Here is a 26811-nt window from a genome sequence, read left to right on the forward strand (position 1 = left end):
TTACAAAAGGATTGTTTTTCCCTTGCAAACAGTACACAACTGAGGTCATGGATAGAAATCGTTACAAAAAACACTACCATAGTGAAAGTGTGAATTCTGATTTTCATTGTGTTTTGTAGGCACCCAAGCGAATAAGGGGCTTTTTATATCAAACTGATCATAAACTTGTGTAAATTATGTGGATTATGGGGATTAAAGGTATCTGCACGCATTAAGAACTTACAAGCTTGAGTTAGAAACAAAGTCTGTTTCTGAAAAAAAAAAAGTTCCCTCAGTATACTATGAGCTGCTATGGCATGGATTCATAGGCTAGGAAATTTATACACAATAACATTTTGATAAGGCAATAACTTATGCAAAGATTGTAATGTGAACAATATAGGAGATGTTATACTTTAAGTCAAATAATCTTAGTCTCTGACTTAAAATCAGTCGATTTCAACAATAAATCAAAGCAGAAATGATATGTTCATAGCCATAAAAGATTATATTAGATGGCCTTTACAATTACTAGGATGTGATTTGTCAACAGATCGTCACATGATACTGTTTACGAGGATCTTAAATATCATATTCTCCCTGGTTGTGATTGTTTTCTCTTGGGATAAAGTAACTCCCTGGTGGTCCAAAGAATGCTATATTCAACCACATACCAGCTAATACCTGTATAGATAATTATGACCTATATGATCTTGAAGCTTTTTCCAAAAAATAATCATGTTAACTGATTTTGTTTAAAGAATTAGATGTCAGAGGCTACAATAAAAAAAAATACACAGGTAAAAATGTAAAAGGTAAGAATGTCAGAGGTTATACATGTGTACATTAAATCTAACTTTCATGCACCCCATACAGTAAATGCAATGACGGTGATGACTATACCATGTCACTTTATTCAATGTCCTTTCCTGCTTATCAGAGGAAACAGAAACACTTGAGAGGTGAGGGCTTCAATTTTTTTCGATAATCAACAAGGGTATCACTGTCAGGTAGAACATGCACAAATATGTACTAAGTTTCATGATACCTTGATGATTCACATTCAAGATATGGAAGAAAAAGTGAAATATAGCACTTTATCAGAGCTTTGACCTTTTGGCAGGACATTTCCCAGAGAATCTCCATTAGGTAATACATGTATATATAAGTTTCAAGAAAAATCCTACAAGCATTGCAAAAAATATGAGGGATATAGTGAAATTTTGAGGACCCAATTGACCTTGATCTTTGACCCTTGACCTTTGACAAATTACCCCTTAATTCAAGACGGAGATTTGAGAAATCTAAAACTATATGCGCAGAAGAAAATAACTCACAAAAATCAAGTAAAGTGAATGTGCAGTTGTGATGTATGTTAGGAAATCTTACCTCAAACAATTTCGCTTGGGAGAAGCAGGCAGTTTTTAAAAGAAAGCTAACATTTTGGCAGAATGATTGTCATTTGTGATCTCAATATTTCACTTTTCTCCAGCATATTCCAGAGCAAAAAGGGACGGTAGTGGTAGAGAACAGATATATCTTGCCATTAGGCAAGGTCTTATGCGTGTGCGAAAATGTGCGAATCAGCAATTACCCATCTTTTGACACAAAATTTGTAATGATCTCAGGTTTGCTGCTCCTCATCATCTGTATTTATTCAAAGACATTTCCGTCTGAAAAAGGCACATCAGCGAAACAAAACTGAAATGAGGGAAACGATTCTTTCGTTAGTGACGATACATGATTACACAATCGTTATTGTCAAGACACCTGAATGTACTCATTAAGATGCACGTAATCATGTGCTGATGTCCGTGACGATCATTACATCAAAGAAAGACTGCCGTGAATAGTCCATGTGTATTAGGTCCATGGTCTCAGCTAAGGTACCTGTCTTGTATTACTAAGTATCTTGTTTATTAGTCTTAGCTCTGCTGGACTTATACTATATAGTTAAACATGTAGTTTCATTAACAAGGTAAACAATATGATGTATTTATGAATATGTATGTTTAGTTTGATAAATTAATAAAGTAAAATGTGCTGTATTAGGTGACCAAGCAATTGTGTGTGTGTGTGTGTGTGTGTGTTTGTGTGTATGTACATTCTCTAACTGGTGAAACCCACAATCTACAATGTATAGTTCTGTTTTTTTTTAGTGAGTCTTCCATCTCCATCCCCGAAATTATAAAGCACTAAAAAAAAAAAAATGTGTCACTCCTTTAATTTTCATTTAAAGTACAATGTAACTCTGCTATTTGATTACGTATTTTGACATATCTTTCCTTTTATTCATATCATCCTATGTGCTATTGACTATAATGGAGATTGAGAAAAATTAAACTTGAACTTGAACTGGTCAGACCATGTTTTCTCGAAGCCGGGAGTATGTGCTTTTTACGATTATAGACCGATATTCTGACGATTGCATCAAATAGCAATTATGCTGATGGTGCGAATGGGAAGAGAAGATGAGACAAAAAAAAAAGAAGAAAATGTTTTTATAATCATATATTTTATGGCCGTTATCACAAGCACGTACATTTCATCTCTCTCTCTCTCTCTCTCTCTCTCTCTCTCCTTCTTTCTTTTTCTCAATATAACATGAATATAAATGTTGATTACATGTATGTAATTTATGTGTTTGCATGCGCGCTTTTATTAGCAATTTCGATGAACCCATTTCTCTGCAAACCGCTATTGGCTTTTTAAAGGTAGTAATAATGTAGGTTAGAATGAAAACTAATCATGTTATAAACCCTTAAAGATTTTTTTTTTCTGTTTTACTTTTTTCCATGAGTCATTCATGTTTTTGTTTTGTTTTGTTTTGTTTTTCTGTTATCAGATCCCTGATAGTTTTATATATATACTAAAATATATATATATATAATCAAAATATGAAAGTTCTGCGTCGGTGTGTAGTAAATAGATATCAAGTGTAAAAACAGTCGTATAAATACCGCAGGAGCCAAAAAAATAATCCCCCCCCCCAAAAAAAAAAAAAAAATAATGATCAGTGAACTTTAATTCCGCGAACTTTACACTAGGCTTAGGACTTAATCATTATTCATTATTATTATTTATTTCATTTTATTTTATCTATCTATCATCATTATTAGTATCATTTTTTATTGTTATTATTACTTTTGCTATTTCTATATTACTATTTTTACGATATATATTTTTCGTTATTATTTTTATTGTTTGTGTATGTTTGCGCGAGAGCATCTCTCGTCTCTGAAATTATCTGGATCTTTATTTTCTCCTCTTTTTCTTTACTTGCTCCTTTTTTCCTTTACCACACTGCGTCTTTTCTTTTTATGACGTCTCTCTCTAGATGCACTTTTTGCTTACATTACGCTCTTCAACAATGCGCTGTATACTAGTCGTAATTTTCACTGTTTTACATGAGATAATTCCTTGTAATCTCAAGCCAAAATTACTGCTCTGATTTTCTGTACCCTTAACACAATGCCGCGGTGTGCCTCTGCACCCCTTCTGTCCCCGACTGAAGAAATCCTTGATGAAATATCGATTTTTTCCTACCCATAAGTCGATACCAGAGTAGACGGCTTCCGAAGCAGTCGTCATAGACTTTTTTCCCCCTTGAGTTCATAAAGTATTTGGCTTTTCATGTAACTTCTTCATTCTAAATTCAAGCAGCTTTGCAATTATAATGAATTTTAAACCATGGTTTTGATTTCAACTGATTGTGAACGGTTCCTTTTATTTTTGACCATTCGCTGAATTTATTAAGTTATAAATCAAGGTTCACCGCCTTCAGCTTTTGCAGATAATTTGGTAGATGTCAGGTTCTGTGTTTTGCAATAAAACAATGTTTAAACTGATGTCTGGCTTACTTTAAGCAATCATACCGTTTCCTGAACTACTAAACCATAAGATCATTCTTGTCACGTATACCAGCTACCGAAATGTACGTTGTTGTGTAAATCTAAAACAATCGGACATTATTATTCTATTATCGTTAGCATGACATTAAACAAAAACAGTACTGTTACGAGAAGTGGAACAGCAATACGTGAGTCCAAAAGGATGCTTTTTGCACGTCGTTCATTCTTCATTTTCTTGTGATCTCTTTTCGCCTTTACAATATTGTCCTCCTGCATACAAGGACATTTTCCGTTGTAAAACGTTGCATTTTTTCCTCCAATTTTCGATGGCGTCAACTGAATTTCTGTGGCGTTAATCTCTGCAGCTGTTGCGGCATCCGGCACACTTCTCTCATCAAGGCCGCTGCATGTATTAACCCTTTTGGCGCCAATGAGTCAAATATGTACAAATTTCACACACATGAGTATGAAAAAGAAATCAATGGGACACACAGAAAGTTAACAAAGTCTACTCGTCACCAGTAGCTTATTTTTGCTGAAAATTCAGAGAACTTTGTAAGAGCGCAAGATCGGTTTGTGTCGACAATATATATATTTTTTAATTTCTTGTTTTGATTTAGAGAAAAAATAGCATGGCGTCCGTTTTTGCAATAGACGTCGACGCTCAAATAATCTATGCCAGCTCAAGAGTTATTAATGCGATAGTATCTTCATATCGTGATCTGAACCCTCGCACCTTCATTTTCACCGACAGAGCTACCTTATGTATAGATACACTATAACTACACGCAAGAAACGGATTAAATTTCAGACTTGTAGTGTTCATCCAACCAGCAACGGTGAGTTAGCCCAGTCGGCAGCGCGTCTGCCTCACGATCCAAAGGACACCGGTTCGATTCCCGAGTCCCACTGAGCAATGTTGTGTGTAATCATACCGTCCCCTCTAGTAAGAGGCAAAACACTCTGTCCCTCGGACAGGACATTAAATGGAGGTCCCGTATGTGAGAGAGTCACAACTCATGCACGTAAAAGATCTCGCTTCATCTATTCATCGCAAAGAGACGTTTAAAAGTGGTCCCGTCTTATATCCAACTGGAAGATATCCAAATGGAAGACCAGCTGCTGCAGCTGAATTATGGGCTACCCAGCCATCTTCTCAGATGAAATGAAACCAGCAAACAAACAAACCATTATCCCTGCGCACCTTTAGTATTGCTGTCATCGTCTTGTATGGTTGTTTGCTATCGGCATCGCCAATAAAAATGTGCATCTGATGGATGAAAACATGTGAGAATACTGTCACAAATATATGTGACAAACTATTTGTATTTGCCAAACAGTGCTGGTCGATGAAGCTTGAACGGATGTGTCAGTGTGGTCTTTTATTTCCAACTGTACACCTTGCATTTTGAGAACGACTTTTAAAGATTATTTTTATGGTTAGTTCTTCAGAATATTCTCTTTTTTTTCACACCGTAGATAGAATGTCAAACTGAAAGTAATATGAGGCTTACCAATTTACATGGAACCAGTGGCGTATCTAGGGGGGGGGCAAGGGGGGCACGTGCCCCGGGCGCCACTCCTTGGGGGCGCAAAAAACGAAAAAAAAGCGAAAAAAAAGAAGAAGAAAAAGAAAAAAACGAAGAAGAAGAAAAAAGAAAAAAGAAGAGAAGAAGAAAAAGAAGAAGAAAAAAAACTCGCCCGGAGGGGGGGGGGGGGCAGAAAACCAAATCAAACAAGATAAAAACAAAACATGAGAAATACAAAAATTTTCGGCTCGCTCGCTGCGTTCGCTCGCCAAAATTTATATAAATAAAGAAGGTTAGAACAAAACGTGATGATGACGCGGACAAAATGACAATGTCTATTGTGTTCACACATGTCATTTCATATTTAGCAAGCAAAATGTTTCACGGAGCAGCGGCTGCAATTTCTTTCGTTCTGAAGCGATCGCCAATTGGATCAAAAGAATGCGCCAACGGTTTCGAACATATGGGGGGGGGGGGGAGGGGGCGCAAAAAAATCAAGCAAGATAAGAACAAAAGGTAATGATGACGAGGAAATATGCAAATTTCGGCTCACTCGCTCGTACAATTTAGAGTATTTTTTTCAAATCCACAGTTTCTTGGTATAAATCGTTATCTATAAGGCCGTCACTATTATCTTGATTAGGATTGTAAGATTAAATACAGTGTAAGTAAAAAATGACAAGAATTCCATGTTTTGTAAGCTGAAATACAAAAAATTTCGGCTCGCTCGCTGCGCTCGCTCGCCAAAATTTATCAAAAAAAAAAAGAAGAAAAGAAGAAGATGTGACGATGACGCGCACAAAATGACAATATCTATTGTGTTCACACATGTCATTTTATATTAAGCAGGAAAAATATTACACGGAGCAGCGGCTGCAATTTCATTCGTTCTGAAGCGATCGCCGATTGGATCAAGAGAGGACGCCAACAGTTTCGAACAAAATGGGGGGGGGGGGGACGCAAAAAAAACAAATCAAAAAAGATAAGAACAAAACGTAATGATGACGCGGAAATATGCAAATTTCGGCTCACTCGCCTCGTACTAATTTAGAGTACTAGTATTATAAGTCCTCAGTTTGTTGGTATAAATCGTTATCTATAAGGTCGTCACTATATCTTGATTAGAATTGTAAGATTTAATAAGCAAAAATGACAAGAATTCCATGTTTTGTAAGCTGAAATACCAAAATTTTCGGCTCGCTCGCTGCGCTCGCTCGCCAAAATTTATATCCAAAAAGAAAAAAAGAAAAGAAAAAAGAGATAAGAACAAAACGTGATGATGACGTGGAAATATACAAATTTCGGCTAACTCGCGCGTACTAATTTAGAGTACTTTTGAAATTCCTGTTTGTTGGTATAAATCGTTATCTATAAAGCCGTCACTATATCTTGATTGCAATTGTAAGATTTGATTAGCAAAAAATGACAAGAATTCCATGTTTTGTAAGCTGAAATACCAATATTTTCGGCTCGCTCGCTGCGCTCGCTCGCCAAAATTTATCAAAATTCACTACATTTAAATCACCCTCAAAAGGACCCCTTTAAAGTGCTTGAAAAAGCATATCATGTGGACTTTGTTTAAAGTCCCTACCGGGATGGGGTTGGGTTTGAACACTTTTTCAGAAATTAGGGGCGCAATTTTCGCGCTTGCCCCGGGCGCCGTTTTCCCTAGATACGCCACTGCATGGTACCAACAGGATATATATGATGATCTGATTGGAATATTCATGGCTGTGAGCCTGTGACTATAATAATAAAGACCGGCGCAAACCCCAAACATTTGATACAGCCATCATGCGATCTAATTTATTTTCATCCTCCTGACCTGGGAATGTATTAATGTAATCTCATACTGAGAAAAAAAATTATGTGCATGCTTGATCGGAAGAACTGAGTTCGGAAGCTCAATTGACGGACATGTTCGTGCATACTAGATTCCCAATCGATTGACTTGTAGCAGAAGAAGAAGGGCATATGTCATTTGCAGGGGTAAAAGATCGCCTGGCGCACGCATCAATATAAAGCACCAACAGCTTCCTACCATTAACTGACTGACAAAAGGCCAGATGTACTTTTGCGCGCGAAATGTTTGTCTATAACACAATGGACAGTCGTACCGATTTGCTATCAGACAGACGAAACTTGTTTTGCGCTTGTTTTACGCCTACACATAGGAAAACCACGGAAAGGGAAGGTTCATTTGCTATGATATACCAGTTACACGTCTGTCTGTAATTCTTGTACATTGCACTTTAATTATAAACTTGAGAGAAGTATAATTCTTAAATTCCAAATTAGAACTGAGTCAAGAATGGTGTAAATATCAAGCCAGGCAAACCCTGACTCTCACAAAGCAGCCAATGGGAAAGCGTCTGCTTAATTGAACAATCAGCGGCAGGCGAGGCGGCCTGCCTTTTAATTGATGTGGCTAAGAATATCGTGGGTTGATGATTATAGAGGATTGTTACGTCACTCGTGTTCGTGAAAGGTGTGAGCACTCCATTGGTTCCCACTCGTAACATACTCCCGATTCACACAGACGCAGAGCCATTAGAAAACAGAATTCGCTATATACATCACTGAACGTATTCCACACACATAAAAGACATAAAATACCCCAACACAAATAGATAAGCATGCATATATGCAAAGATCGGAACATTTACGATCACAATGAATATATATTCATAGTATCAATGTCGTCAGAGATTTATTACCAAAGATAACACACACATGACCTTTGACATTATAAAGTAAATCTCAGTAAGTATTTAAGCCGCAGGGAAGTAGGCTTCTGAGCCTGTGAATCTGTAATTTCCATTTATGAAATCCGATGAAATGCCAATTATGCATATCATCTACGTTTGCATTTTCAATGACGTCAAGTTACGGCACTCACATACTTCCCCAAATATCTAAATTTATGTAACGCTTTGATTTTTGTTTGACTGTTTGTTTCTCCCTTCTCATGTTTTTTTTTTTTTCACACAGAATAAAGTACATGCTTAAATGTCTGAAAGTTCTTATACATTTATTTTCCGGTATCACAACGACGTTAAGCATGTCAACCGATGACTAAAGTGAAAATCCTTCAGATATAGTTTAAAGCTGTTATGTTCAAATAATATTCAACTGAAATAAAAATCATGTTTTTCAGTACTTGAGTACGTTTCAAGAACACAGATTCCCCTGTTCTCCTGAGTACCCAGAGTCAAAGCTTATTCATATTTTGTGACTCGAATTGGAATATTCTTACACCAAGTGGTAAATGAAATCTACACGAAACGAAAGAAACAAACATAAACAAACACTGGAAGTCTCTCGTGCAGGTCATTCCTTAAAACGGAGGTGAATATCAACAGCATGACATGTAACCTTTTCTTTCTCACCCTCTAATTGCTATGGTTGACACGTCTAACAAGAGTCGTGCCAAAAAGGAATGCGACGTACTGTTACGAAAATGGCACATTGTGACTGATCCATACTTGGTATGCAAACATACTCGTGAGCTTTATCAACCATATTTCTCCTCGATTGCCTCTGTGATTCATAAAACAGGACAATGACCTTAGAAAACTCTTCTAAGTTCAAGTCTGGCGGAATTGTGAGTAAATTGGCTCAGACTATACCAACTCAAACAGTCTAAACGTCGAAAAGGAATGGAATCTCTTTTTTAGAAGTGGCCGCACGAAGATATTAAGATCAATGAAAACACAAATCTTGAAACCTTCAATACACCTTCAATATGATATAATCCACCAACTATAACCTTGAAACCAAAGTTAATCTGCAGTCTTGAATGTTGCTTTTATGCTCATGTATTTTCTGTGCCCCCTTCTATCCCTCTCCCCTCTATTCTCTCTTTATGTTTCTATTCATCCATGATTTTATGTCGAATAATAATTCTCTCCGTTGCTACTCATTAATTAACACATTGGCATGCTTGAATGCAGTAAAAAATTGTGCTTGGCTCCATGATATTCATGGGCTTTTTGGTAGACCAGTTTCTTTTATATTACAAGAACAGCCACATTCATTGTTGAAGGATGATGTTCTATGAGACTAAGCAGCCTCTGGCTTCTATCAATTTCACTTATTGAGTTAGCAGGATATTTTCATCATTTCCTAATTAACGGGCATAACTGCCCCTGTTCGTGATATTACAAAGTGTTGTTGTTGTTGTTGTTGCTTATGAAAAAAAACCCCCACATGATTTCCCCGAGACAATACTGACACCAAATCAGACGATGCGAAGCAGCAGTATTATTATTACATGTATAGTATGCATTATGCTAACACAATGTCTCTACGTGGGAGCTCATGTTAATCATTATATACGTTAATAATTGATAATTACTATAAAGTGTATAACAGAGTTTGATTAAAAGATTCCGGGAGAGATTGTGTGCTGCTTTCGTGTCTTGTAAAAAAATCAAGTAGATATTTTTCAAAGTTTGGTTTCTAAATGTTAGTCTGAGAATTTTTTGCCATAAAGACTATCTTCTTCACAATTAATGTTAGCAAAGAGATTATAATGGCATATCATTACCTAAACGAGAAGAACGGGTCGCCAAGGCAAAGAAATATTAAATTAGAGTAAGAAAAATCAGAGTGGAAAATCTTGTGGGCAATCACCTTATTTTTGTCTTTCAACCAAGCAATGGCAGTTCATCTTTTTAGTGGCTCCATTGAGCGCTTCGGGCCTTTTGTCATAGCAGAAATGACTGCCTGCCTGGCAGTTGCCGCTGACACCCTATAGCGCACCCATCTGGGTTACTGCCTGTTGCCATGGAAACCATGATGAAGAGCTAGATGGAAGAAGAAAGCGAGCCATTCGCTGTTTTCACGGAGCATGATGGGGGATATACTACAGGTTAAGAGATTTTCCATGTAGCGTGAATGGTTTCTGAATGCACTTAAAGATAGAAAATCAGATCATGAGAAAACCATGTCTCCTTTTTCCTTCCACCGCAAATAGACTAACAGGTAAAAATTGGTACAAAGCTCAGACACAAATATCGTGTACATTGTACTTGAATAACATTCTATGTGATAGGAAATGTTGATTGTTTTCAATGACCATAAGTTTGTTCCGTCCAAAATATAGCAAACAAACCACGCAACTTGTAAGATATTCTCAAAAGCCTGTGTGGGTATGTCATTGCAGATCGTTAATTCTTTACTCAATTTTGTAATGAGTCTTTACTTACAAACAAAGTGTTATACCTGGAGTTATAAATGACTGTTAAGGTAAGCTTTTATTAATTTCTGCTTGATCCTTCAAGTATTTCTTCCTCTGAAGCATTGTGATGGTTCAAAAGTATATCTATATTTAGGCCCTTTACTGTCATTATGCACTGTTTGAACGCATCCAATCATTTGCTATGTCAGGGACTGCTAAAGAAGTGCAATGACATGACTGCCTATATGAGTCTGAGCCCCCCCCCCCCCCCCACCCCGGCATCCCCCTCCCCCCCCCCCCCCCCCAACACACACACCGTCACACACATGATGTCGAGGAGAGCCGGAAGTACATTACAGTTATTGCATAAAATCATGATCTCCTATTATGTTTTACTAGGAGATTAAAACACAGCAATGCAATGTTTCCTATAGTTCACTAATATTCTTTTATCCATTGTGCGCTGATCTTTCGGCATCAATAAAAAAAAATGGTGCATAGCCCCCCCCCCCTATCTATTTGTGAAATCTACAGTCTAAATATTTACATTTGTCACTTTGCACGAAACATGTTTTACAGATATCCCATTTGCAATCTTCATAAAATTCTTATACTCCCCAATTTATTGAAAACAAGGTTTGACTCAGGCAACTCCATTACGCATTATACATGAATATAGGAAAATTAGTTGACTTATGTAGTGACAGCTTTACTTCCTCGAAACTTGTACCGTGCCCCTCAGCAATTTTGACTCTTTTCATCAAATCAACTGAATTGAAAATTATTTCAACCTTCATGAGCTATGTTCTGTGAGGGGGATTCAGCTTTTACCCCCTCTTTCATTATGGCCGTTCAATTAGCAAGCAAAGATACCAGATTATAAATGAAGCATAATGGATCGAAAGGCTCATGCCGCCAATATAGAGAAAAGCGCTCATTGAGTGACAAAATGCATCCAAAATCATGTGCCGCCTCGCCAAATGAAGGATTTTAATTAGTAATAGACTACAGAGCCATGAATTCACTTTTCATACATGATAAACAGGCAAATCGAATCAACATCTCTATCGAACGCACCATATTACTCTCACATCGAACGGCTGATCATTAAGTCTAATACATAACTAGTTGGGTCCAATCAATTCAGCAGTCACTATTGTCACTTATATATATATATATTTCATATGTGAAGCACAAGGTAAGTTAAGAATTAACTTGAATTACTTGTATGTAAAACATGCACTCCAAATTATGCTCTGCTGAATCTGATGAGTAGCAGAGGGCAAGTAGAAGGAGTGTAATGGTGATAAGGGTATTGCAGTAACCTTGATATCCTATACTATACTATGTTTGCCAAAAAAAAGTTTTGCCAGAACTCATGCCCAGACGAACGGTGATTCCACCTATAGTGCTTTATGCTCATACATGTATTACTTTGTAACGATGAATCGCAATCAAAGAATATGTAAGGTATTAACAAATAGATACTGCTCCCTGTTTGATTTCAAGACGGTTGGTTCAGTACAGTACGTGGACAATGGCTTTACAGGTTCTGTAGAGCTTGGATCCCATCTATACACAATCCACACAAATTCATACTCCTGATCAACAAGAGTATGCTGACTAAGCCATTTTCCTGCCGTTCATGAATACACAAGTGGTACATCTATACTTTTAGAGACATGAGACGTGAGGGGAATAGAAATTAGAGTGCTCCCCCAACCACGTTTAGCTTCCTTCCTCCCTTCTGTTCTGATTTTGCCCACTCCACACACTCTGAGTGATAAAAGTACTGCAACCTGAGTAAAGCAAACAGATCGAACTGCCCTGGAGACACACCGAAGTCATGTACGTACGTCCACGTAACCTACCAGATTTGAAGGACAAAAAATACGTCTTCGCGAGTATCCTACGTGCTTTCAGAAATTTTGCTATCTCTCGTCTCCTCTCCACCTCTCTCCATCTCTCTCTTACTCTGGTTTCTTTGACTCTTACAGTGCCGTTTTATGTTTTCCACCACATCTTTTGTGAGTCTCTCTCCCAAAGTCCCATTTACACAATATGGAGATAAACCAGTTGGTAGATTTTTCTTTTTCTGTTTGTGCAATTGTTCACACAAATTACATCTAACCTTGCATAAATTGATTTTAAAAAATAGTCAAAGTTCTTACAAGCTCGAAGAGAGAATGAAGTAGAATGTACCCCCTTCGGTTCATACTTTGATGCGTTCTCTTACTTCAAACGTTTGCCCAGAAAGTATTTGGGGAAAAATATAGTGCCGTTCCGCTTCGTTTACTTTCTTCCTGTAATGTAACTCAGTACATGTCGCCTCTGGTAAGGTCAGGTTCGCATACAATGTGAAATACCACACAATCAACAGTGCCTCGAAGAGCTGTGATCGATAGTCAAATCATTGTCTGCCCACGCATTGTCTACGTCAGACCAGAAAGTAACCCTCTGCCAACAATACAATCCTCTGTTGGAGATGTGGGATGTGTTATGGCATTGCGTCAAACACTGACACGAGCATGAAGAACAAAATGTATAGTTTCCCAGTGGTACTAGTTCAACACTCACACCTTGACACTTTGACATTTTGACAACGTGTCTGTCAAACGCAATATGACTTGGTAGATAATGTCAGTCAGAATGATCATCATTTGCAAAAATTAATGTGTTGTATGAATAAAACTGAATACACATTCACGTATGCATGTACTTTCATATATACACGTCGTTCATATATATGTGTCTATGTATATATAAGTATGTATATATATATATAATACATATATATATATATACATATATATGTATATACATATATATATATATATACATATACATATTATAAATTGTGTGTGTGTGTGTGTGTGTGTGGGTGTGTGCTTATGCGTACGATATAGATTCTTGGGAGATCAACTTGATGCTAATAAAGAAGTCCCCTATCAATTCTATTGGGATGTTTTCAAGTAAGAAATATGACAATGTTTGGAAGACTGGCAGCCATCATAGCTAACGTATTCCCAACATTTAAAAATACAATTCGTTTTGATTAATAATGAAGTAAAGAATATACATCACCGTTTTTTTAACGGCGATATACTGACACCCACTGTAGCATGTGATTTAAATATATATATATGCATTCAGCAATAGAGACAATTTTAAATGTCGATTTGTAAAGGTTTTATTTCCCAAGCAGGTTGGTAAAGGATACAAAAAGAAATCCTCAAACAGGTATAAGAAAACGGTACTACTGAGCTCCTTCCTAGATCAGTCTTATATTATTATCTACGCCACTGTTTATCAAGGAATATTGTCTATATAGCACAATTATCATAACATCTTGTGCCTGTCATCCTTTGGCAGCCATCTTTGAAGTACGTCAACTCGCAGTTTCGCTTTCCTACCCAGCTAACCCTTCCGTTCTCCCCGCGCCGCAAGCCCATTACACATTCACTTACCTCTGATGCGCAGAGCAAATGGAGTTCACCCAATGACACGGCTTCCTGGCAAATAAAATCGGCGACGTGCGAGGATGGACAAGGCTGCAAGCAAGCAAAAATCCAGAGCTTGAGTGAACAACAGCTGGACCGGATGACCACAAATAATTCTGGCAAATTTTCCAGTTAAAACAAATGGAAATATAAGCTGGGAAATTATTTAGCGCGCTAAGAGATCCGAGGCCCACCTAGCTTCACACAGAGCCAGGCGCTGCGACTAATACTCCCTCCGATACCACAAACCCTCACACGCAGAAGAGCGATGAGAGGCTTGCATGCATTACACACCGTCGTCTGCATTAGATATGAAGTGAGTGTGTGGCGCCGTTTTCTCCTACAATGCCACTGTATGCTAGCTTCAGGGATGCGGCTCTCATCTCAATACGCCTCTTGTCTCCCTCATCCGATCTCGCCTTTCTCCCTCTCTCTCTCTCTCACACACACACACACACACACACACACACACACACACACACACACACGCTCTCTCCCTCCCTCTCTCCCTCTCTACCGCTGCCCACTGCCAGATCTACTGCGTGTTACTCTGACGTACCTCCACACATCACACTAGCTGTTTTTCCCGTTACCGATTCTAATCCATTTTTCTATTACTGCAACTTTCTCTTCCTCTCACTCACTCATTGTATTTTCTTTTCTCTTCGTTTCAATTCTCTTTCATTCCCGCTACTGTAATATGAAGTCATCATATAAATGAAAAGTGACTTTTTGTCTCTACATTCTATATAGACAATAAAGTCCAACTTTACACTATTGTGATTACGGATCATCATGAATTTACACCAACATGGCCACGTTTACACCTTTTTATCACACAGCCATGACATTACTTTAACATTATGTGTGTTATGTGCAATGTTCGTGAGTGAGGCATAGTAATTACGTGTGTTATTATGTCAGATGACAATGATATCTGTATCTACTCAATTTCTAACGTATAACCGAAGCATGATCAGTTATCTATGAATCTCTCTCCCTCCCTGCCTCCATTTGTTCTCTCTCTCCCTCTCTTTCTCTCTCTCTGTTTGTTTCTCTCTCTCTCTATCTCTCTCTCCTTCTCTCCCTCGCCTACTACCATTCAGTAACTTACATATACTCCCGCTCCCTTCGCCTTCTGTGCGTTCTCGTTCATCTACTGTACTCCTATATTCGCATTGTCGCTGCCCCCATTGCCCGCCTTTATGTATCATCATGTTTGTGTTCACTGTACGTTACTGACGTAATCTTTGACGGTTGCCGTCTTCCGGCGCAACACGCGGTCAAATGGTTCGTTTTGGTCCCTTTGGAAGTGGTTCCCTACACACCCGATGCTCATTATCAAACACTGGAATGAAGGGCATAACACACACAATTATTGGACATATAATTTTGTTTAATATACATGGCATGGAACAGTAAATACACACAGAACAGCTTTGAATTCAAATACCTAAGATTTCTAAAATAATACTACAACCACACTTTTGAGTTGACGTTAAAACCGAGAATGAACGGCTCCCAAAATTTATTGCATCAATATTCATATTGTTTTCCTCATGGTCGCCATCATGTGTTTCTTTTTTTTAAAAGTGAAATGTTTGTATTGAAATTGCAGATAAAGCTTGGTCTAGTTGGTAAATAGAAATTCCTGTATTAAACTTTTGAAAAGATTGATTCTGAGGGGAATATGACAGTCTACAGGATTCTTGCCAGATGATATATATCCATGTTATCTGTATCTAATTCCTTGTGATGATTTAAAAAGCCTCCAACAACATCTGTATGTGAAAGTCCTGTCTACATTCGAAAAGATAATTCTACATATTGCTTTTTTAATTGAGGCAACTCTGCGCAATGACTAGTGAGAACATTGTGATAGAAGTGATAGAAGCTCGTGAAGCACTCTCACTGAAAACAAGTAAGTGCTCTGTTTTGTCACTTTAATAGCGGCTACCTGAAGACTGATAATGTTTTCTTCAGGGTGGAAGAGCGTTGATGACAGCTCCGATCGCCATGGTAACGGAAAGACTATCTCGTGAAGATAATGATGAATCGTTAAGGAGGCAGGCATATTATAAAGATTGTCAGGTTGTCATGGAAACCGTCACTAAGTTCCCATTGACACACGGATTCAGCAGATTACGCAGAAGTAATATAAATGTCCATGTCCATAGCAAGATTATTAAAAATAGATCTATTTCAAAAATGATTGCAAAGGTCTAAAGCGTAAACGTCGACCTGTCTGGGATCTTTCAGGTCGGAAACCCACAGCAGCTTCTGGCCAAGGGTTGGTATGGTGTTAGGTCTTAAACGTTATAGAATTATGCAAATGATAGCCATTGTGCTGAGGTTATCAAGGCTGGTGGTCTCCTCTATAAGGTGATCTTTGGGGAAAAGAGGCACAGTCAGGTCCGTTAGTATCTTTTTGTCCAGCAACTTGCTATGATTATAAACATAACTCGTATATAGTCAGCTTTACGAAGAATAATGTTTCTCACTTTCTACATCTAGCTAAAGATTATACTCCTTTTTGTCAAAAATGCGTATTGAAAATATTTGTTTGTCTGTCTTAATTTCTATCAGACTTAACTTTCAGCTGCGTTTAGGAGACCTGTAAAACTGCTTTAAGTTATAAAATAGCCTCAGACCTGTGCAGGTTACTAAATACTGGTAATCATTCTGACATCAGGCTATCTCCACAATCTACGAATGTTATAAGTTCTCGTTTGTTTTGAGTTTGTACACTGTTTTTATCTATATATGTATGGAACTATGAAAAATGAACCGTGAAATGTATCACTAATAGATGTTTATGGGTGAGGTCATCCCACGTAGAAAAATCTGAAAGCATAACCATATTTTGATGTTGTATATGACAAGTGCACGTATATACAATAATCTTCTGCCTATTGGCAGATACAGAGCCTAGGCGAATTAGAGAGATAGCGAGAAGGACAGAGGGAGAGACAGAACGTTGGGGGATTTGCCATGTTCCTATCACACTTGTTATCGTTTAAAGTAAACCTGATTTGATATACAACGGAAATGAATTTCATTGCACGTGTGTTGAAATTGATATGTATGATAAAAGAATTATAATACTTTGTGTTATATACAGGCCCCCTCATACAGATAGTAATTTATTTTTGGAAAATTTTGATTTTTATTAGAGTTGATCAATTAAGAAAAAAAAAAGATGTATACTTGATGGGCGATTTTAATATTGATCTTTTGGATCAAGAAAATAATGTTAAGAATAAGTTTTGCAATATTTTGCAAGCAAATTTTTGTAATATCACAATAAGATTGATAAGCCCTCGAGAATCATGGTCAACTCATCAACATTGATTGATAATATTTTTACTTATATTGGTACTGATTATTCGAAATCTGGTCTTTTGTATAGTGATATATCTGATCATTTACCTATATTTTTCATCTGTGACGACACACAATATTCCCATGTCAAGCAAAGAGAAAGTAAGAAGAAGCGCAAATTCACGTCAGAAAATATATCATCATTCAACGACGATTTAATCACGGAAACATGGGATGATGTATTACTTTGCGCAGACCCAAATATTGCTTATGATACGTTCTGGAATATACTTCTTTCTTTTTTTGATAAACATATCCCCACATTTGAAAAGAAAAATAATAGAAAAATTTAAAATCCATCGATAACAAAAGGAATTTTCCGATTAACCAGAAAATAAAAAAAATATCTAAATATAGCTTATAACGGTATCCTAATAATAATAATGTTAATCGATATAAATTATATAAAAATAAATTGACACAAATCATAAGGGTCTCTCGTATATATATAGGATGTATTACACAGAAGCCTTTATATATGCTACTGGAAACATGTCAGCCACTTGGGAAGATATCAATGATGTTATTGGTAAGCAAAAGAATGTGTCAACATTTCAAATTATGCGTGACGGACAAACACTCTGTAACCCTAGGGATGTATATGTTGTTTTAATGAGTGCTTTGTTAATATAGGTCCTAGTTAATCTTCAGAAATAGATCCCACACAGACTGATTTCTCGCAGTATTTAGGTGCGTCAAATGATAATTCATTTTCTTTTTAACCAACAGATTATATAGAGTGAGATCCTTGACATTGTGCATTCATTAAAATCAAGTTATACAATTGGTCATGATGAAATGAGCACTGGGGACGTATTTTTTTTTTAATTGTTGGTAGTATAATGACACCTTTAGTACATATTTGTAACTTGTCACTCTCAACTGGTATATTTCCGAACGCTTGTAAAATTGCAAAAGTTATTCCAATATACAAAAAAGATGACCCCTCTCTTGTATCATATTACCGTCCTATCTCTATTCTTCCTAGTATTTCTAAGATAATAGAAAGGTTTGTTTATAACAGACTGTATGATTTTTGACACAATATGATATCTTTAACCAAGACCAGTATGGTTTCAGGAAATTTCATTCTACAGATATGGCACAAACCCAATTATACAATAGAGTGTCGACTGCCTTAGCTGAACAAAACATGTCATCGGTGTTTTCATGGACCTAAGCAAGGCATTCGACACACTCTTGACCACATTATCCTCACAGGGAAATAAATTACAGTGCTATGGCATTCCACTAGAATGGTTCAAAAATTACTTATCGAATAGAAAGCAGTATGTGTACTATGAATCTGTTAACTTTAAAGTATTACCTATACAATGTGGCGTCCCACAAGGATCCATATTGGGACCGCTACTATTTCTAGTGTATATAAATGATATTTCAAACTCATCTAAGTCACTGCAATATATTACGTTTGCCGATGACACTAATGTATTCTGTTCCAATTCTGACTTTCATTCACCCTAACAACTCTCAATACTGAATTACCGGAAATGGTTTAAGAGTAATAGATTATTACGCAATTTGAAAAAGACAAATGTCATGTATTTTCATAATAGGAAGCATAAAAGTAAAATGCAACATTTAAATATCATGATGGATGGTATATTACTGGAACAAAAAAAAAGTATCAAATTTCTCGGAATATATGTAAATGAAAATATGAAATAGAACACTCATGTGCGATATATCTCTAGATAAAGTGTCTCGTAATGTTGGTATACTTCATAAGTTAAGGTATTATGCCACTCAGAATATCTTATTTAAGCTATATGATTCGTTAATATTATCGTACATTTCATATTGCAACATTGTATGGGCAACTTTAAAAAGTCACATTGATAGTATATTACTTCCACATAAGAAAGCTATATTTGTATGCACCAACTCAGGTTATCGAGACCATTCATATCCTTTATTCGCAAAATTAAAAACACAAGTGACATTATTTTTTTTTTTCAAAACTCACTCCTTGGCCCGAATTTACGAAGGTGGTACAAATGAAACCATGTTTTAAACCATGGACAAAAACCATGGAGCGCCAAGTGTCGCATGGAATCTTTCGTTACAAACAAACAGTCGATGAAATGATTATTTTGTAACGAAATGACAACATTTTGTAACTAAATGAACATTTCGTCCTCGAAATGATAATTTCGTTAACGAAACGGTCATTTTGTCGACGAAATGACCAAGTTCATAACGAAATATTCCGTGCGACGCTTGGCGCTCCATGATTTTTGTCCATGGTTTAAACCATGGTTTCATTTGTACCACCTTCGTGAATTCGGGAATTTATGTTTCGCTTACATAATGGTCATTTGCCATCTTCTTTCTTCTCTCTATTTCAATTAAACAAGGACATATATTCTTATCCCACAAGACAATCTGATAAATTTCATTTATATAATCCTAAAACAGTGATGGCTCTGAAATCTGTCAGACACACCGGACCCGATCATTGGAATTCTCTTCCTTCTGAAATTCGAAGTTTAAAGTCCATTTGCTCTTTTAGGAGAGCTGTAAAAACAATGTCGCTTTCTGGATATCAGTAATTTCATTGTCATTGTTAGTGTATTATGCACAAAATTCTTACGTAGAAATGCCGACGCATTTACTCTAGTAAGTAACCATGAAACCGACCATAAATTGTATTAACTGTTGACCTGTACCTCCGTGAGAAATTATTTTTACGTGCCTTGCTGATCAGTGATACAGGTGAACTTTTGTGTGTGTGTGTAAACCTTTAGTGAAAGTAGACAGACCTCTCCTTTCCCTTTCTCCTTTCTACTATTCTATCTCTATGCAAGTCATCCCTCCCTCCTATTCTCTTTCCGATGTGTGTTATGTACGGGGCTGCACGCAAATCAAGCCACGCTTATGCTGTAGCCCCACTGTATTTCATTGTTGTATTACTTACACGTTTTGCTGTACATTGTGTAAAGGCGATGAAGAAAAAAATATTCTGTGAACAACTTATGTTTATGTATGCATATACATGTACATGAATGTGCATGTACAATGATAATACAGAAACCAATAAATCAAATCAAATCAAATCAAATCAAATCAAATCAGATTTGCACAGGAAATCTATCTCACTTAAATTATGGTAGTGAAAATGGCTAAAGTTCCTTTGACCTGATATCTCTATTATTCACAAGATTATGTTCATATTATCAAATTTAGACATTATGATAAAATCCATGCTTATTATACCGCATCAAAAAGTTTGCAGATCATTCGGTTTATGCAATGATTACTTCTAGCATTGTAGAACAGGAAAACATTCCATAATGTGTAAACTCTTTACCTGGATACGAAATAAAATTTTAAGTGAAGACTTTTTTTCTGTTACATTACATTGTTACTTAATGATTACTGTTTTGAATAGTAAAAACATATATTTTTTTTCAATAACTGACATGTGTGACTAAAGAATTTCTTTTTGTTACCGCATGACACAATAAGGTCAAAAGACATTCTTAAATGATTTCTTTAGTATCTTTTTAACTTTTTTTTTCATCGTTTCTCAAGATTTTATACAGGATAATTATTACTTTACAATGATAATTGTGTGCTTAACAATCTCTACACCCTCCATTTAAAGAGAGTTCATCATCTCTCATTGAAGCCATGATGTTATATAACGAACGTTGTTCTGGTAAACGCAAAGGCCGATGTTATCGTTCGTCATCTGCTGGTGTCTGTAATGACGGCCATTGTTTTCAGCCGGTGATCACTATGAGCACGATGAGTGCTAAAATGCGTCACTGAATCAATATTTTTGATTTGATATTACGTAAGAGCCATTGTTCAGCTACATGCGGCTCGGGGCTTCTTTTCAAATCAGACTATACATTATGACGGTCGTAAAGAGATAAAAGACGTTGTTTAAGCTGCAGGTGGGGCTTATGGATGACCTAGTAATTATAGGTTAAAGGTAATAGACTGTCCTCTCATTTTGTGAAAGGGCAAAGTATAGCAGGACTTCACGTTCGTTCTATCGTAAACTCAGTGGTGAGACCACAATTCCAATACTTCATTGGAATAAGAGAGGTGTAATCACTGTCGTATAAATTCATCTCACAAATCCCATTTTGGACGGTATCACCTCCAGTTGTATGTAAGAAATAGGAACTAGACAAATGAAATCCAAATCAAGTGAATATTCAGTGACATTAAAAGAACAAGTTCACCTTCATATACATGTGGATTGAGTGGAGGCAACAATGTTAGTAGACCACATCGGTGAAAGTTTGGGAAAAATCCGACAATCCGTTCAAAAGTTATAAATTTTTAAAATATCTGTACAATCACTGCTGGAGGAGAAGACTACTACAGCGTATGATGTCACATGCGTAAACGATATAAGGAAAATAAAAAGAGAATTTCACAAAACTTGACTTTTTTAATAAAATGCACATTTCCTCGACTTGTTACTGATTTATGTTAGGGGTAATAACGATTCCTTCTGACTTCTGAAAGACAGAAGTCGAGTGTTCTTTTATTATGTGAGAAAAATGAGAATATCTTGATTTTTTTTATACTTTCTTTATATAGTTGTACTCATATGACATCACAAGCTATAATAGTCTTCTCATCCAGCCGTGACTGAGCAGAAACTTCAAAAATTCATAACTTTTGAACGGATTGTCCGATTTTCCTCAAACTCTCATTGATGTGTTCTACTAATATTGCTGCATTCACGCAACCCACATGTCTATGAAGGTGAACCTGTCCTTTAAAAGTCACGAAGGCATTACACTTCCATCAAATTTCAGTTATATGTCACTTTGATTATTTCACTACCTAAAGGATTTAAAAAGGATTTACAGAAATTGAGCTTCAAAAACATCAAACTAGGAATTTTTCACACTTTGTGTATTATTATTTTTGAATGATCGCATTTTCATGCAATCGAATATCAGGGGTTTTGTCTTCTTCTTTATCAAATTCAATTCAGTATCACAAGGGTGACCCCCAGCTTGTCATATGGAACGATGTGAGCTGATACTGGGGTTAGTCAATTAAAACACACATGATTTCGGAAATGTTGGTGCTTCTATACTTTCATTCAGATCAAGAACTAGAATCCCGATAAAACATGCTACAAGATATAAAATAACGAGTTAACATCATTATGAAGAAATAATTGGAAACCACGCGCATTCGGACGTTATGAAGCATGTCAACTGTTCAAGAGCTAAATTATCAATGTGATGGCTTTTCGAATATGTTTTCTTTTTTCATATGAAAAGGAAACATGCTCTTATAATGTATATATCATGCGCCAACTCGGACGAATAACGAATAATCTTATTCATTTGTTTTTCATGGCTGAGTTCATGGAAGAAAGATCCATCCGTTTCTAGATTAGAACAAGAAATAGGCTCAATCAACATGATCAACAGAATCAGACTCATGGATACACTAAAGAAGGGTATATGGTTCGAACTCTCCAGAGAAGTAACGCTGATGTTAGTTTAATCAAAATGTGATTTTGCCTTATTTGTTTAGCCCTCAATAACAAGATGAACTTATGACCTCGATGGATAGTTTGAATTTGTTGATTTTGCAATGAAAACAAACGCCACATAAAGTTGAATTTTTAGAGCTGTACATAAACATCAAGAGAACGTAATAACAATACATGCTGTTCATCCAGTCTGAAACATGAACACACAAACATTGCACTAGCTTGTAAGTAAGTGTACGATTATTTCTTCAGTTTTATCGAAATCGGTATTTAAGAAGGCATCACTATTATATCACGTGCAACATCAAATCACAGCTACAGCCAAATTGACCCCACCAACTAGAGTACGCCGGGGTCGTCGCACGAGCTTGACGCCCACGAATCATACAGCCCACAAGCTCGACACTTAAAAAAAAGTCCATGAGTCATACAGCCTAAGAGTCATTCAGCCACACAAGTTATAGCAGCCCATGCAGATGCTCGACACGTGATAGGCAATAAGGTCCGCGAGACCGACACTGCGTATAAAAAGCCCCATGATCCTTGGTGATGGGCCTTGTTCATTTTAGGTATCTAGCTCGTGGGCTGTATGACTCGTGGGTGTCGAGATCGTAACGTGCACCCCTATATGGTCTTAATTAGAATGGATCTCAGCTTGCTCTTTCTTTTTGCTCGCATCAAAGATAGATCCCCATCAACTTACGAGTTCTGACAATATTGTACAGATATTACATACTTTTATGAAGATGCATGCATGCTATCACGATTTTAGGAGACATTTTCATTGGGAGTTACATTTTCCCCAAGGGATTTATCCCGAAGCGCGCAGCGCTGATTGACAATTTCAATTGTTTTAGAATACAGTTCCCAAAGATCTGTCCAGTATATTATTACAATACAAGACAAGACAATAAATGTTATACCATAAATTAACAATGTCTACATAATATGGAAAATATTGTTCTAGCTTTGGAGGTAGCCAAATTCTTTAATCATATCACCTGACGTGAAGTCACTTACTGCTCGCAGTATAATAATTTTGATTTGTTACGTGATTACATTATGACAAATTATAGACCGATATTAAGTATATCGATCATTTATTTTGATATAAGCCAAAATCACACTAGATTTACTTCACCTCTCTAAAGCGACCTCTATAAAAAGCCGTTGAGTATCAAAAGGGTTATCAATCTCATCCGATTTGCATTTCAGTTAAAACCTATGTTTAAAAATACAACCGAAGTTTCGTGCACTTTAATAACGAAAACAACATTAAAAAAACACTTCACACACATTGATTTTCCAGTGAATTCAAGGACTCATTTTTCTTTGTATCGAAAACATGGAAGTATTATCTGTTTGACGTGAGACTGCGTATCTCGGATCTAGACTTTGCCGCTGGGGGCGCGATTCCATTCATGACAGTTGATTGTTTGTAGCGAACAGACTATAGACCATTTTGAAGTATACGTCGAGATAACAACAAAAACATCATTGCCTTTTCTTCAACTTCAACTGATTCCTATGCCATGGTGCAAAATGACAAAGGCACACAACTTCTAATTTACAAGAGTGCAACTTGTGAACTGAGGAGATTTAATCTCATTTATTTCATGAAAGGTTATTTTTAAACTATCTCAACTCTAGGATCAGAACGCTGTATTGTATAGTCCTATTTGTATAAGATTATATATACTCACACAATTTCATATCAAGACCAGATCAGAAAACTGTTGAGCGAAATTGGCAAGATTTGTTTGGATATCACTATTATCAGTTTATCGGATACTGTATCTCGTCCATTGCATGCCTTTCATTTACAAAAAGAAGATAAAAGCCTTCCATTAACACCGTAGTCCCTGATAATAAAATGATGTTTTATCTTTTCATTTAAAAAAAAAACTTTTTCCATGCTATTGAAAGAGCACATAGCCTTGCGCCTCCAAATGGTCTTGAAAGTGATATTTCCTTGAAAGTATCTCAGTCACATATCAAAGGCATTTGTGCTTTTATTCTTTTTTTAATAAGAAGAAACGTGTTCATATCTTTCCATGATTATACTCGAGATAACGATATTTTTATTATTGTAAAGCTTCCATCGAGAGAGGGCAGCAAAACTACGTGAACCTAACCTTTCAAAATAATTCTGCCACTTTTGAACAGATTTCCTTGTTTTAAAAATTTTTGAAAATTTCTTTGAGAGATTCACTAGTGATGCTGGATTCGTTTATTTCGGTTCTAATACTGAATTATGTAGGCCCCGTATATTTCTCCTTTTGTCCAGTACATGCAGACAATAATACTTGTATATTATCAAAAAAAAGTTGTGCATTCAGATAAAGGTTTCACCAAAGTTGTATTTTTATATTGTATAATTTTTTAAGGACGTTTTCTTGAGTAATGTGAAAATGAATTGAAATTGAAATTTAAAAAAAAAAATATTATATTGTTAACAATAACAGGGCCCGATAGGCGCATCATGCTTTGTCGGCTGGTTAATTGGAAATAAGAAATTAGACGGAGGATGATGAAGTGAAGAAAAAAAAATATGTTCAAGCATTTTGATAGTGACACATTAATGTGCAGGTAGGCTCTAATATTGCTTTTAGTGCATAAATTATGACACTTGAACTTTTTGTATTTCACTTGTCCAATTTCTCTCACGTCTTTTAAGATTCGTTTCTTGAGTCTCACCAACAAATATCAACATTTCTTTTTTTTTTCACACCAGGCAATATTGTCTAGTTGATCTGGCCACCCACTCGTGGTTGGGTAGAGATTTCAAAAACACATTTTAATATGAAAATGGGTATGAAATCCGAAGTCACCAGAGGAAAGTCTCAGAAAGAGTTGGAAAAGATGACGGACTCAGTTACGCATGTAGATCGAATTCTGCATTGGGCAGTTAGTTCAACTGACGACAGTGTAAAACACTATCAATACATGAACAAGTGCTTCAATAAACATCCCTTCAAAAATCATGCTATCACTCACAGATTTGCATGGGTATATTGAAATTGTGGTTTAGTGGATACTGATCATGACTACAAGCATTTGCCTTCGAATCCCTGGACAGGATGTTTGTATCAATCCTGGTAGGCTACATTACCTGATAATACTAGGAAAATCAGTGAAAACACTGGATAGGTTCCTAAATAAGACCATAATTATTATTTCCAACTATACCCTACAACAAGTTCACAACACTACTGTGGAATAAACAGCCAGATTATGTTAATTCTACTGCAGTTCATTCACCTTGAGGATTTACATCTCTTTTAATATTCGCCGTCACCACACTGGGAAACCACAGCGTTTTTGTTTTGTTTTGTTTTTGTTTTGTTTTTGTTTTGTTTTTTGTTTTTCGTTTTTTACTGATTGGGTATTCGGAGGGAATGCAGGGAGAGGAGAGAAGTAGGCCTACTTTAAATATCAAAGTATTTTGTTGCTGAAAGAGAATTTTATTGTCAATTAAGAGACATATACATGTGCCTGTGTTAGTAAGTTTTGGAACAACTTTTCATGAATGGTAGGGGCTAAACCTTAAATCCAAAATACCCCTTTTCGCCTTTAAAATGAAAAAAAAAACAAACAAACTACTGGTACTCATTTTTTTTTTTAACAGAGCCCAAGGCTTTCGTTAAATTATAACGTAAGCAAAATAAAAAAAAAAAACCCAAGTTTTTACTCATTCAGCTTCTGTTTCTATCTATAGCGAGAACTCCAAAATGCTGCTGTTTATGGATGTTAAACGTCAGTTTCGAGCTCTTGTCAACTTTTAAAAGCTACCATAGGAGCCGAGCACTCGGTACTCAACCCTCAACGAAGTGCTACGCTCGATACACACGCGCTCTGCATTTGCAGCGAGTACATCATTCCAGAGTGTGAA

The 26811-nt window shown here is 36.4% G+C and overlaps 1 pseudogene; it reads right to left on the bottom strand.

Moving 5' to 3' along the window:
* Positions 1-14109, bottom strand: part of LOC139711889 (uncharacterized) — a 54463-nt pseudogene extending 40354 nt beyond the window's left edge.
* Positions 14110-26811: the final 12702 nt, after the last annotated feature.

The sequence above is a fragment of the Diadema antillarum genome, unplaced genomic scaffold (genome assembly GCF_040938485.1).
Source record: "Diadema antillarum isolate AM-2024a unplaced genomic scaffold, OU_Dant_1.0 seq00001725_RagTag, whole genome shotgun sequence".
Lineage (NCBI taxonomy): Eukaryota > Metazoa > Echinodermata > Echinoidea > Diadematoida > Diadematidae > Diadema > Diadema antillarum.